The following is a 12,817-nucleotide window of genomic DNA, read 5'->3' as shown; positions in this document are numbered from 1 at the left end:
AGAGATAAAACGGCTTCCGTTTTTTTTTTTTTTCTACGTTTTGACGGCATTGGCCTGGTTCATTTTAATGAAAGGCAATAAAGTCACTTGCAGTGCTTTGTGTGAATAAGTATATGTCATAATTCTGAGATACCATGGTGGCTTCTCAAGAGCTTCTCCACGGAGATCGGTAGTTAATTGTGCAGCTAAAGGTAGCCATCAATTCATGAATTCCCAAAAATGGAGGACTTCATCTTCTACTTTGCTCATTTATCGGCCACTGCATTACTATCTGCGTGCCTGTTAGCGTGTCTAGGGCGTGTTTTGTAGCTTTGTTTGGCATCTTCCACTTCCTGTGTGACAAAAGAAGACGCTCGTACATGTGCTGATGCAGTAACAACGTAGTTTCACAGTTGTTTTTTTTTTTTTTTTTCTTTATATCGCGCGAGCGTCGACTTCTCGGGGCTGCTGCCCCGGAATGCAACGGTTAGAGAAAACCACTGCGAGGTTCATTCATGCCCAAGCTCCCTGCTGGTGAAGGTACCGACATCGATCTGGTAGGCTATTCTGATCGCAGCAAATTGATCCCGGCAAGTGGTCGGTTGTTATGCATCGGATGCCCAAGAAGCTGCGACTAATTGTTTTATCCGCTTCATATAGTTCGGGTGGTACCAAAAAGAGCGCACATTTGCAATAGACAGTCTAGCAAATCCAAGAAATGACTTGCAATCATTACTCACGAAAAGCTAATTGTAAGTGCCACCCGTTATAGGCATATTCATTTAAACACAAGGGAACGATAAAACATTTACGTCCACCCAAGCCCAGCCATTTTACTACAACGTATAACGCTCGGACTTCGCACCAACGTAGTAGCTCAAGAAAAATTCGTCCTGATCTGGGATTCTTTTCCGAGACCACTTCCTACTAGGGACAGTCACTCTACCAACTGAGCTAACCCTGAAAACTAGCGGATATTAGATGGTATTGCGAGAGCGAATTGACCAAATGACTCTGTAATAAATGAGTAATTATTTAGCAATATTTAAAACAATTTGGAGACGCTGCTTGCAAACGCAATCGAAGTCTCAAGTTGAGCTTGCAAAGTTACACGTTTGCATAATTCAGAGCCATGAACTTACATCAGATGGAACCCAAAAGAAAAGCAATAAAACTTGGTCCGCGGGGCTACGCTTTCTCAAGCAGCATGGCCGATGCTCGTGCTCGTTATTTCACTCCTGCTGTGCTTCACTTCGGCGCCGTTGTATCTAGAAATTGACGCTCACGTGATGTTATTAAAGATCCGCAAGGCTGTATGTAATACAAGGCAGTGTTATTTGCAAGAACTCAAGTTTTCTGTTCGGCTTTGTAACTGCAACCTCGGATCGGCGCAAAAAGATCGGTGTGTCTTCTGGTCCATGTCTGTTGTGTACGCAAAATTTTCATTCACTCTGGTAATTAATGCACAGACAAGTGCTTTCATTTACTGAAAGAATATCAAGCCGAAATAAAGAGCTTGGAGGTTTAAACAGATCCGAGTCGCATGAAATATCGCTGGCCGGGTTGTACTTTTTTAACGAGTCCTCTCGCGATCGATTCTCAGCTTGGACCCTGTTGCCAAAGCCCGAGACTACCGGCTGTAGATATCATGACATCATAGACGGTACTTACATGTGCTAAGAGAGAAAAACCAATCATTCTTTGCTTAGCATGAGTCTCGAGACATGAAACTATACATGATGCAAGCAATGTCACGCAAGTTACGTGTACAAGCTAGCGGCAGTGTTTTACGAACTGCAGTCAGAAACAGGGGCAAGGATACAAAGCTTTCGCTGTTCCATATATAAAACCAGAAAAACCGCCGTCACCAACACCACAAAGAAGCCGGTCTTTCGTGCATTTCGTAAAATGACCGAGATGTAGGTAGAAAGCTTAAAGCTTCGACGGCTGAAGCGGCCCGAACAAATTTCAGACGCATTCAAGCTAATCACGGTGGTGGGCCATATTTCCATATATTATAGGGTGCTATTTTATCCCCCCCCCCCCCCCTCTTTCCTCACCAAAAGCATGCACCGTCCTATTAAATTTCTTCTTTCGCTAAGGCAAGTTCTTCCTAGGTCACAAGTCCATAAATGTGTTTCTGAAAGGAATGCACGCTTGTAACCGCTACACAGGATTCAAGTATGCAGATTCCGCATTAAGCTTACTCGATGGTTGGTCGTTCCGGGTCACTGTATAAAGCACAGGGAAGCATTCGGTGCATTAATTGTCTTGTCTGCACTGCATGTTCCGCTCTATTCTGGTAGTCCCAAAGCCACATTTGCAGTGCGTGACAACCACAACGGTTTACCAAGAATTAAGCCGCATGGTAGGCACGACAAAACAGACTCGCAAAGAAGGCAAGAGCGCCGAGGACACGCATTTTGATCTAACCTCCCCCCTCCCCCCCCCCCCCCCTGTCATTTTTCATCCAGATCACGGCGGCACACTCCAGTTACGGCATATCGGGGCCAAGCGGAAGGATTTGGCGACGCGTCGCCGCGACGGTGGAATGTGCACCACATGGGCAAAGGTCCGAATCGGGTGGACCGCCGGATATCGGTGCGTACGCGATATGTAGGGAGTGGGGGCTCGTGGGATTTGGATCGCAGCCCAGCGGGGCCTGACCCGGTTCAATCGAGCATGGCGATCGCTCCTTGACCAGCGGAGCAGGGAGACCCCAGGCCGCGCCAAAACGGAGGTCAGCCCCCGTTTCCAGATGCGCGATGAGCGTCCATCCAGCCGGAAAGAAATGCGACTCTCGCAGTAGCACGTCTTTGGCTTTGTTCGATCGCGCCCTTCTTCTTCCTGGCGTGTGTGTGCACACAAAACATCGGGCGATGTTTGCCGAATGCACGCTTCGCGGATCGGCTTTGCGCTATTCTCGGGGGCAGCCCTGCCGCGGCTGGAAAGTATGCGGAACCAACGGGCGGAACCGACGTAGTGCGGCCCCGTTGCCATTTATCCCATACTATTCCTCCCCTTTTCTTGTAGCACGTGCTCTGCAGCGGCCGCCGCCTGTGCGCGCCGCCGTTCGCGTTACACTGCGATTTGGCCGCATATCGGGTCACGCTGAACTTTGTTTTCGCATCTCGTTTCCGCCATACCGTGCTTCGGTGTAGCAAGACGCTTCGTAGGGGGCAATGTGGATAGCCTGCACATTAAACGAAACCGACCAGGTCTACTCAAGGTTTCGCAGTCGTGCGAACATATCAGAATAAGATATGTGACGTCCCCTTCGTGTATCAATGAGGTAGCGCTTAGAGAATGGCGTTGTAGCAATTGTTTGCGATGAGTTTCGGTGCGCCCCAGACACGAACACATAGGCCTGCTTTATGCACTGTTGGTAGGCAGATAACAACGGAGCCTCAATGCTGACGACACAAGTTTGATATGACATGACATGTGCGCCCATCCCTCACCCACTCACTCACTCTCACCTACATGCACGCACGTATGGACAAACACGCATGCATCATCGAACGAGAGTGGGGTGTTTACGTGTCGAGCTTCCTCTCACTTACATCCTCGCCGGTGTAGATTCCCTGTTTTGAGGTGCTAAATTATGCGGTGAACGACATGGTCATCGAAGCCTCATTCACGATATATCGCGTTGGGCTGTTGGCCAAAGGTCATGGGATCAAATCCTGGTTGCGGCCGCCCGAGTGCAGTGCAATTATCAGTGGAGTCGAAATTATCGCGAAGTCCTATTACAATGTCCTTAATAGCTCGTGCGCTACATTGGGGCGTAAATTCTTTGTAAATAACAACGACGCCTGTGTTAATAAATTGATCCCAAAGAGCTGTGTGTTGAGGAGTCCGCGACGGCATGGACTCTGGAGTGAGGACACCGGAACGGCGGTTTCGCGAGGTTCGTGCTTCGGCTAACCTTTGTGCACGTACACCGAGGCGAGCACAGCAGGTGAGCCAGCCTCGTTGTTTCGTTACGCAAAGCCAAAACGACTGAGGAGCAGCGACCGCAGCTATGACGCAGGCCCGTCATGTTGCGCTTTATTCGTGTTACCCCATTGACCGGCGAGAAGAAAAGAATTACACCGCCCTTCACCCCTGCAGCGGCGTCCGAAGGTGCGCGGAGCGAAATGACAAAACGCCCACCACTGCACCCTTTAAGTGGTTTACGCTGCAACTATTTGACAATGCTTTCTTCTCCTCCAACTCATTTTTGTCATTAAGCAGGTCACGTTCATTGCAGGACGGGAGCCTCTTCCACTCGCATTTCATTAACTCGGTCATCTTCTAGCCGCGGTCTGCACAGGAGACTTGCGCGCTCACTGTCGCACCTGACCTTCTCTGACCCGGCAATGCATATATACGTCTTATTTTCTCCCGGATTCGTAGTTACTCTGACTGACCAAAGTTTACCTTTTTTCTGCTTTTCGTGGTCGGTTTGCAGTATAAGCCAATTTTCTGTATTCAACGCATCCAGGATAGTTACGCCTTTCAATAACCAACAGTCAAGACCGCGCCTAGACGAAGCGGCGCAAGCACGTCTGTCGTGTGAATGGACGCTTTGTCCGTGCACCCCCCCCCCCCCCCCCCCCGTCAGCGCCCAATGTGTCCCCTGCTTAACGGACAATCGTCGCGAGGCGCAATAGCTTCTCCTGGCAGCCCTTAATTCATTCAGCGGGTAACAAATTCTTTCCTCTCCCGGAGCAACGGGGCGTGCTCGAGAGAAGGGCGCGCATTGCGTATCGCGGAGGGCGTGATTACGCCTTTGTTGTCACTGTGTCTCGCCGTGTCCTTCGTCATCGGCGCGCAATTGAACCGCAGAGAAGGTCGCCACGGTTCCGCGTGCCGCCCAACGGTGAGCCGGAACGGCGCCGCCGCCTCTTGGGGAGACGTTTCGGATTGTGCGCCAGCCACGCACGGAAACCTCGTTCGCACGTGCACGCGCGTCGAATTACCGCCCGGCTCGTAGAAAGAAAGCGGCCCGAAATGAGGCCACCACAATCACGCCGTTGCTGCTGGGAGAGTCATTTTCGTCGCCGCTATAATGCGGTCCGTAATTCGGCCGCGCCGCGTTTGCCTTTTTATTAGCTCCCCGCACTTCCAGCCGTCTCCGTTTTTCGTTTATTTCTTCCCTTTTCTCGTTTTTCTTATGCACGCGTCGTCGGGTTACCGGTCGGTGATGGGCGGATATCCCTCCCGCCGGCAACGCTGGGGGCCTCCTGAGCCGCGAGGTGAGGCCGTGCCTCGCGCCGACTGATCTTCGAAGGCCGGAGGTCAAAGGTCGGCTGCCGAGCAGTCAGCGCGCAATCTCGACACGGCGAGTGTCGGGCCGTTTCGCTCACGTCGCCGCCCGCTGCGGAGCGGACAGGAGAAGAAACAAGAAGAGCAAACATTATCGTCAGCTCCTAGAATGAGAAATAAAAAAAGTAAACAAAATGTTTAATTGATTGTGTTTATAACTGACTATTCATAATATTCGTAAAGAACGTTTCTAATACGACATAATGAACTATCCGAGAGAGAGACACTAGATACGGGAGGACTCAGGATTGGTTTCCACCTAGATTCAGCTCATTCCACCCTGACAGCCCTGTGCGCAGGCTCCGAAACGAGATCTCAGTGGCGAAATACCTCAAGCACAGAACCAACATAGCGAGTGCTTTCACTTCTCGTTCGCCGTTCAGTTTCATGCGTACCGAGAGTGCACTATAAAGTGATCCAGCTGCTTTTTCTACGACTGATCTGCGCATGCGCAAGACCCTAGCGGCGCACGATGGAAGTAATCTGGACGGCGTTACTCCGCACCGCTCCCATCGGAAACACATGGGAAGTGGCTATGACCGCTTGCTAGGCTACCTTCCAGCATGGCGGCGCCATATCCTCGCTCAACAGGCGAATTGTACACTGCGTCTGCTGAGCAAGAGCAAATTTGAAAGGTCGTTTTTGTTGCCGCGACGACGGTCATTGCCTACGGGTGTTTTTGCCTGTTGTAAGGTTGGCAAAGCACCGCCTCACTTTCAGCAACCGACAGTAGGAAATTCACACTGTAACCTCAGTCGATGTTTTAGCCTCGTACGGCCAGAAAACAGTTCGACACTCACTGAAGGATGCCAAGAAACGGAAGACGTCAACACTAATAGAGGCTGTGTCGCCAGCAGCCAGTTTGCGCTTTATTCGATGGATCAGGTAAGCTATTCAGCACTAATAGCAATATTATATGTTCAAAATATATCAGCGCTGGTGAGCTTAGATAGAAAGGCAGAGAACAGAAATATGAAATAGACGCCGGGGGAACCTCGAAGTGGACTTTCAGACAGTCTAGTTAAGAAAAACGTCGGATATCGGACGCTTCTTAACCCTCAAAAGCAGCCAGGGAAGCAACAGGCGCTGCCATGGACCGCCATTGCTCAGCCCGAAAAACAAAAGCCATCGAAGACATGCCAGCTAGCATTCACCAGCCAAAAGCTCTGGCTGAACCCCGGTGGGCGGCTACCACCATTCATAAGCCGACCTAGATGTGCTAAGCCCTCCTTGCAATGCAGTTCATGTTTACCCCTGCTCAAGACGAAGAGACAAACAGGAAATTTTTGGAGCTACGCAGCGGAGATGGATCTTCAAGCTTTTACAATAGAAAACGTTTCCACAACAACAGGAAGCTGCGGATGCGTGCAGTGCGGTTCCACTCTCTCTCTCTCCATCACTGAATACTTTGCTTCACCCACCAGCAACGCAGCCGGCTGGCTAGAACAAGATTCCATGAGGTCACATATGCGGGGCTCTTATCGAGTCAGCAGAGCACGGATTGCGCCACTTTTTAACGCACAGCGAAATGGTGCACAGAGCTGCCGCCAGCCGCGCTTTATTCAACCAGTTCGGCATTGCCCTGCGCGGTGGGCAGGTCAGCTGTCGACCATACGTCTGCCAGACTGCACGATCTATACGGCGTGCATACGTAACTCATAAATGCGAGCCGGGTGCACGCCTTCATTCAATCGGGTGCAGGTGGTTCGGGAGATGGACAGCAAAGCTCCATGCGCTGCAGGAATCTCTTGCGATCATTGTAACTGCGCGCATGAACTCCAGATCATCAGCGCAATATCTGTTTGGCCTGTGAGCAGTCTTACGTTGTCTTCCGTATTTAAGTGAGCTACAGATTCCCGTGTTGTTAAAAATAGCGGACCGCCATGCTGTTCATGTTGCATTTCGCTAAAGGAGAGCAGTTAGGTACGTAAGCCAGCCGATCGTTTTGCGTACGGAAACAGTTCAACTTCATAGAGGCTTTTCGAAGCAAACAGCATTTTAGTGGGCACTTTGTGCCATGTTTTACGTACTAATCGGCGTTTTCTTGTAGAGTAGTAATGTTGAAAATAAGCTTGTACAGATACTCTTGAAATCCTTGGCTGATAAACAGTTCACTAAGCAGCATACACCGAAAAGAAAATGATGGAAAAAAAAAAACAAGAGTCAGCTTTTTACTGCTTTTTTATCGTCGCATTAGAAAACTTAGTATGGCGTCTTAAATAACCGACTAAAATACAAAATAGGAGCACGGACTGTGCACCCATGCTATTAATTTTAAAAAATAGGAAATTCCTTAAAGAATTTCCAAGGTTACCTTCCGCAATTACTACCCCTACGCCACAGCATAGCACCAGGAGCCCAATCTCATCCATCTAAAAATCTGAGTTCTTTCTGGCGCAAAACGACCGATGGCATGCTCACACACTTATCTCTTCACCGCCTTGATAATTTCTCTAATTTCTCTTGGTGCTATGCTGTGGAATCATGGCGAGTATCGTTTCCCTTTCCCTTTCTATGATTTCACACTTGCTGGTGCATATACACATGGCACGCTTGGTCAAATAAACAGTTCGAAATCAGCGCTCTATTCCATTGTGTCTTCTCATCCCTTCTTTCTACCTGCGCTATTATTGAAGTCATGATTAACCAACTAGCCGAACGAGTATCAATTTGATTGCACCAGCTTTCTCGGTGTTAATCTGCATCCAACTCTTCAATTTTTCCCCAGTGTTGCTCACCTGAAATATATATATATATATATATATATATATATATATATATATATATATATATATATATATATGTATGTATATAAGCAGATCAATCAAGGGGAAAGGTTCAAGGTTCTGGCAGTCTTGAAGCCATAGGTAGCGTAAGAGGGTTCTAGCACAGCTTTCGCCCTTGCTCTTGATCACGTTCTACGTGACGCAGGCGGTAACAAAGGACGTCCCACGTCCGCCGCTATGGCTAAGGGTGGCGCTGGTGAACACTCTCAAGGTTCGTATACAGACAACATAAATACCCAAGCAAGTAGCAGGGGGGACAGCGGCCGATGTAGCTCAGTTGGAAGAGCACCGGACGCGTTATTCGGAGGTCGTGGGTTCGAATCCCACCATCGGCACATTGTTTTTTCTTCTACTTTGTGTCTATTTATCTTTCCTCTAAAAAGATTACATTACTTATTTCTGTGATTATCCAAGTAAACATTAAAAAAAGACATAAAAGTACCATCCCCAACGCTTTCCTTGGCCTCGCCGACTGTTGGCTTCTTTCCTTCTTATATATATATATATATATATATATATATATATATATATATATATATATATATATATATATATATATATATATATATATATATTTATATATCTGCAATTATGGGCCGCTCATTAAAAGCCTCGACTGATGAACCCAGGGAAGCGGGTTGAATACTGACTGCTGATTTATATATATATATATATATATATATATATATATATATATATATATATATATATATATATATATATATATATATATATATATATATAACGTTGTTTTTTGCATCAGGGGCATAATGGAATATCTAAAAAATAAAGGGGGTATTAAATGAAAGAAAAAAAGGTTAGCTTTTCGAATAAAGTTCTAGAGAGAGCGATGATAAGGCCCTTGAGTCCATGCAATGTATGAAGATGGGTTGTTCGGCGAAAGGCCCATCCGTTAGGTGCCGAATTCTTGTCGGCTTCAGTGCCGGGCAAACCCACAACAAGTGGTGAATATCTGCCTCGTTATCTGGTGACTCGTAGACAGGACATCCTGGACGTTGATATAAATGTCGATATTGCGGCCATGTTCGTGTCACCGCAGGTGTGAGGGCAACCCCGACCCGGATCCTCCGTAGCGCAACCTCCTCAGCGCGGGTAAGACCGCTGGGGAGGGTTATCGCGCACGGTGGGACAAGAGCACGTGTGCGGCGCCGGAGGTGTTCCTTTCTTGTGAGAAGCAGAGTGGCATCATCCATAGTGAGGAAGCGTGTCAATGATGAAGGTAGAGTCGCCTGGCGGGTTGCAGAATCTGCAGAGGTTTGAGAACTGAGTAGGTCACGTGGGACCCACTCAATTCGAATGGTTTGCGAGATGCGAGCCGCCAGACGATGTATATTCTGGCAGATTTCTGGGCTGCGACTGACGCGTCGGAGCAGACGTATTTCTTGGAGGGCGTCGGTGCGGATGACAATTTTAGCTGTAAGTAGTAAGGTCGTGACGGAGAGAGAGCGAAGGGCCTCTTGGACAGCAACCAGCTCAGCACAGAAAGAAGAAGGAGGTTCAGCAAATTGATATCTGGATGTGCTCTTAAGCGCCATCTTACAAGGACAATGAATTGCAGTTGTCGTTTCACATCCGTCAATGCTGGCATCTACCTATGCAATTATTGAGCCTTGGGGCAGCTTGGTGTCTTGCTCTGCTATCCTTTCACGAAGGGATGATGCCGCATAAGATGTCGTTGGTCTATGAAGGTCAGTAGGATTGTTTTTGCTCAGCTGAACAAAATTCCATGGCGGAAGAACTGGCGTTGTCGGCGGCAATATGGTGTGCGATGTAGCATAGGCCCGGAGTGCTCGCGGTGAGTGCAAAAGGGTCGCCTTATGGCTACGAGCATCACGGCGTTGCTGTACTAATTCATCTAATGTGTTGAGCTGAGCGTTATCTTGTGCCACGACCGGTGTGATGCGGGGCAGACAAGTAATGCTTCTCATAGCCTCTCTATTTACTGATTCTAGACGATCCCATTGAGCTCTTGTCAAGTGATGAAACTGTGCTTGATAAATGAGGCGTGGCTGCTGTTTTTCGATGGAAGCGAAAAACTAGGAGCCAGTGCATTCTGCGGCGTCAGTGCACGTTAAGAACCCCAGGTGGTCTAAATTTCCGGAGCCCTCAACTACGATGTCTTTAGTTTATGTCGTTTAAGACGTCAAACACCATAGACCGAAACAAATATTGAACATCCCTTCCTCGGCGGAGGCTTTTCGGCGGACGCGAAAAGCTAGGTTCCCGTGTGTTGTGCGATGTCAGTGTACGTTAAAGAACCCCAGGTGGTCGAAATTTCCGGAGCCCTCAACTACGGTGTCTATAGTTTACGTCCTTTGGGGCGTCAAACACCATAGACCGAAACAAATATTGAACATCCCGTCCTCGGCGGCCGCTTTTCGGCGGACGCGAAAAGCTAGGTTCCCGTGTGTTGTGCGATGTCAGTGCACGTTAAAGAACCCCTAGGTGGTCGAAATTTCCGGAGCCCTCAACTACGGCGTCTATAGTTTATGTCATTTGGGACGTCAAACACCATAGACCGAAACAAATATTGAACATCCCGTCCTCGGCGGCCGCTTTTCGGCGGACGCGAAAAGCTAGGTTCCCGTGTGTTGTGCGATGTCAGTGCACATTAAAGAACCCCTAGGTGGTCGAAATTTCCGGAGCCCTCAACTACGGCGTCTATAGTTTATGTCATTTGGGACGTCAAACACCATAGACCGAAACAAATATTGAACATCCCGTCCTCGGCGGCCGCTTTTCGGCGGACGCGAAAATCTAGGTTCCCGTGTGTTGTGCGATGTCAGTGTACGTTAAAGAACCCCAGGTGGTCGAAATTTCCGGAGCCCTCAACTACGGTGTCTATAGTTTACGTCCTTTGGGGCGTCAAACACCATAGACCGAAACAAATATTGAACATCCCTTCCTCGGCGGAGGCTTTTCGGCGGACGCGAAAAGCTAGGTTCCCGTGTGCTGTGCGATGTCAGTGTACGTTAAAGAACCCCTAGGTGGTCGAAATTTCCGGTGCCCTCAACTACGGTGTCTATAGTTTACGTCCTTTGGGGCGTCAAACACCATAGACCGAAACAAATATTGAACATCCCGTCCTCGGCGGCCGCTTTTCGGCGGACGCGAAAAGCTAGGTTCCCGTGTGTTGTGCGATGTCAGTGCACGTTAAAGAACCCCTAGGTGGTCGAAATTTCCGGAGCCCTCAACTACGGCGTCTATAGTTTATGTCATTTGGGACGTCAAACACCATAGACCGAAACAAATATTGAACATCCCGTCCTCGGCGGCCGCTTTTCGGCGGACGCGAAAAGCTAGGTTCCCGTGTGTTGTGCGATGTCAGTGCACGTTAAAGAACCCCTAGGTGGTCGAAATTTCCGGAGCCCTCAACTACGGCGTCTATAGTTTATGTCATTTGGGACGTCAAACACCATAGACCGAAACAAATATTGAACATCCCGTCCTCGGCGGACGCGAAAAGCTAGGTTCCCGTGTGTTGTGCGATGTCAGTGCACGTTAAAGAACCCCTAGGTGGTCGAAATTTCCGGTGCCCTCAACTACGGCGTCTATAGTTTATGTCATTTGGGACGTCAAACACCATAGACCGAAACAAATATTGAACATCCCGTCCTCGGCGGCCGCTTTTCGGCGGACGCGAAAAGCTAGGTTCCCGTGTGTTGTGCGATGTCAGTGCACGTTAAAGAACCCCTAGGTGGTCGAAATTTCCGGTGCCCTCAACTACGGCGTCTATAGTTTATGTCATTTGGGACGTCAAACACCATAGACCGAAACAAATATTGAACATCCCGTCCTCGGCGGCCGCTTTTCGGCGGACGCGAAAAGCTAGGTTCCCGTGTGTTGTGCGATGTCAGTGCACGTTAAAGAACCCCTAGGTGGTCGAAATTTCCGGAGCCCTCAACTACGGCGTCTATAGTTTATGTCATTTGGGACGTCAAACACCATAGACCGAAACAAATATTGAACATCCCGTCCTCGGCGGCCGCTTTTCGGCGGACGCGAAAAGCTAGGTTCCCGTGCGTTGTGCGATGTCAGTGCACGTTAAAGAACCCCAGGTGGGCGAAATTTCTGAAGGCTTCCGCTACGACATCTCACATAGCCTGAATCTATTTGAGACGTTAAACCCCAGAACTAAACCAAACCAAAATATTTAAAATCCCCTATTTTCTTTTAACATATTTTTATCCTTGTATTATGCATTCATACACATGCAGTGATGTAACTTACGGCATTGCTGCATGATGAAATAAATGCCATCACCAATTATTCGCTTTGCAAAATTTACAAAACCAGGCCATCCGCATTTTCACACGCAGCTCTTTCTCATGCAACAGATGTTTGGTTTGGGCTAGCTGCTAACAATTCGTTCTTAAAATAAGCTCAAATATCGGCACGGACGACAGGGATGTAGACTGGACATCAGCATGCGCAAAAAGAGAGCAATAAAGGTAACACGACTCTCTTCTTAATTTATGATTTCTTTGTTTATCTTTTGTGTCGCGGAATTCGTAAGTGTTTTTTGTACTTTTTTCTGTATTCTATTTTTATATCTAAATTTGTCGGCAATGCACTCTTTACTATGTATTTCGTTATTTATTTTCAGTGTTGTTTCATAAATTTCCTTACAATAATATTATTATTTATGCTGCCTATCGAAATCTATTACCATGGGAGGTCCCACCTGCGGTCTTGTACCATGGGACCTCTCGCTGTATATT

At 48.2% G+C, this 12,817-nt stretch overlaps 1 non-coding gene across 1 annotated transcript; it reads left to right on the top strand.

The window, feature by feature from the left end:
• Positions 1 to 8,337: 8,337 nt before the first annotated feature.
• Positions 8,338 to 8,410, top strand: TRNAT-CGU (transfer RNA threonine (anticodon CGU)). The gene has a single exon. It is a non-coding gene; the product is annotated as a tRNA-Thr (tRNA).
• The last annotated feature ends 4,407 nt before the right edge of the window (positions 8,411 to 12,817 follow it).

This window comes from Amblyomma maculatum, chromosome 1 (assembly GCF_055883805.1).
Source record: "Amblyomma maculatum isolate TAMU_Amacu chromosome 1, ASM5588380v1, whole genome shotgun sequence".
Lineage (NCBI taxonomy): Eukaryota > Metazoa > Arthropoda > Arachnida > Ixodida > Ixodidae > Amblyomma > Amblyomma maculatum.
This window is presented reverse-complemented; position numbering and strand designations above follow the sequence as displayed.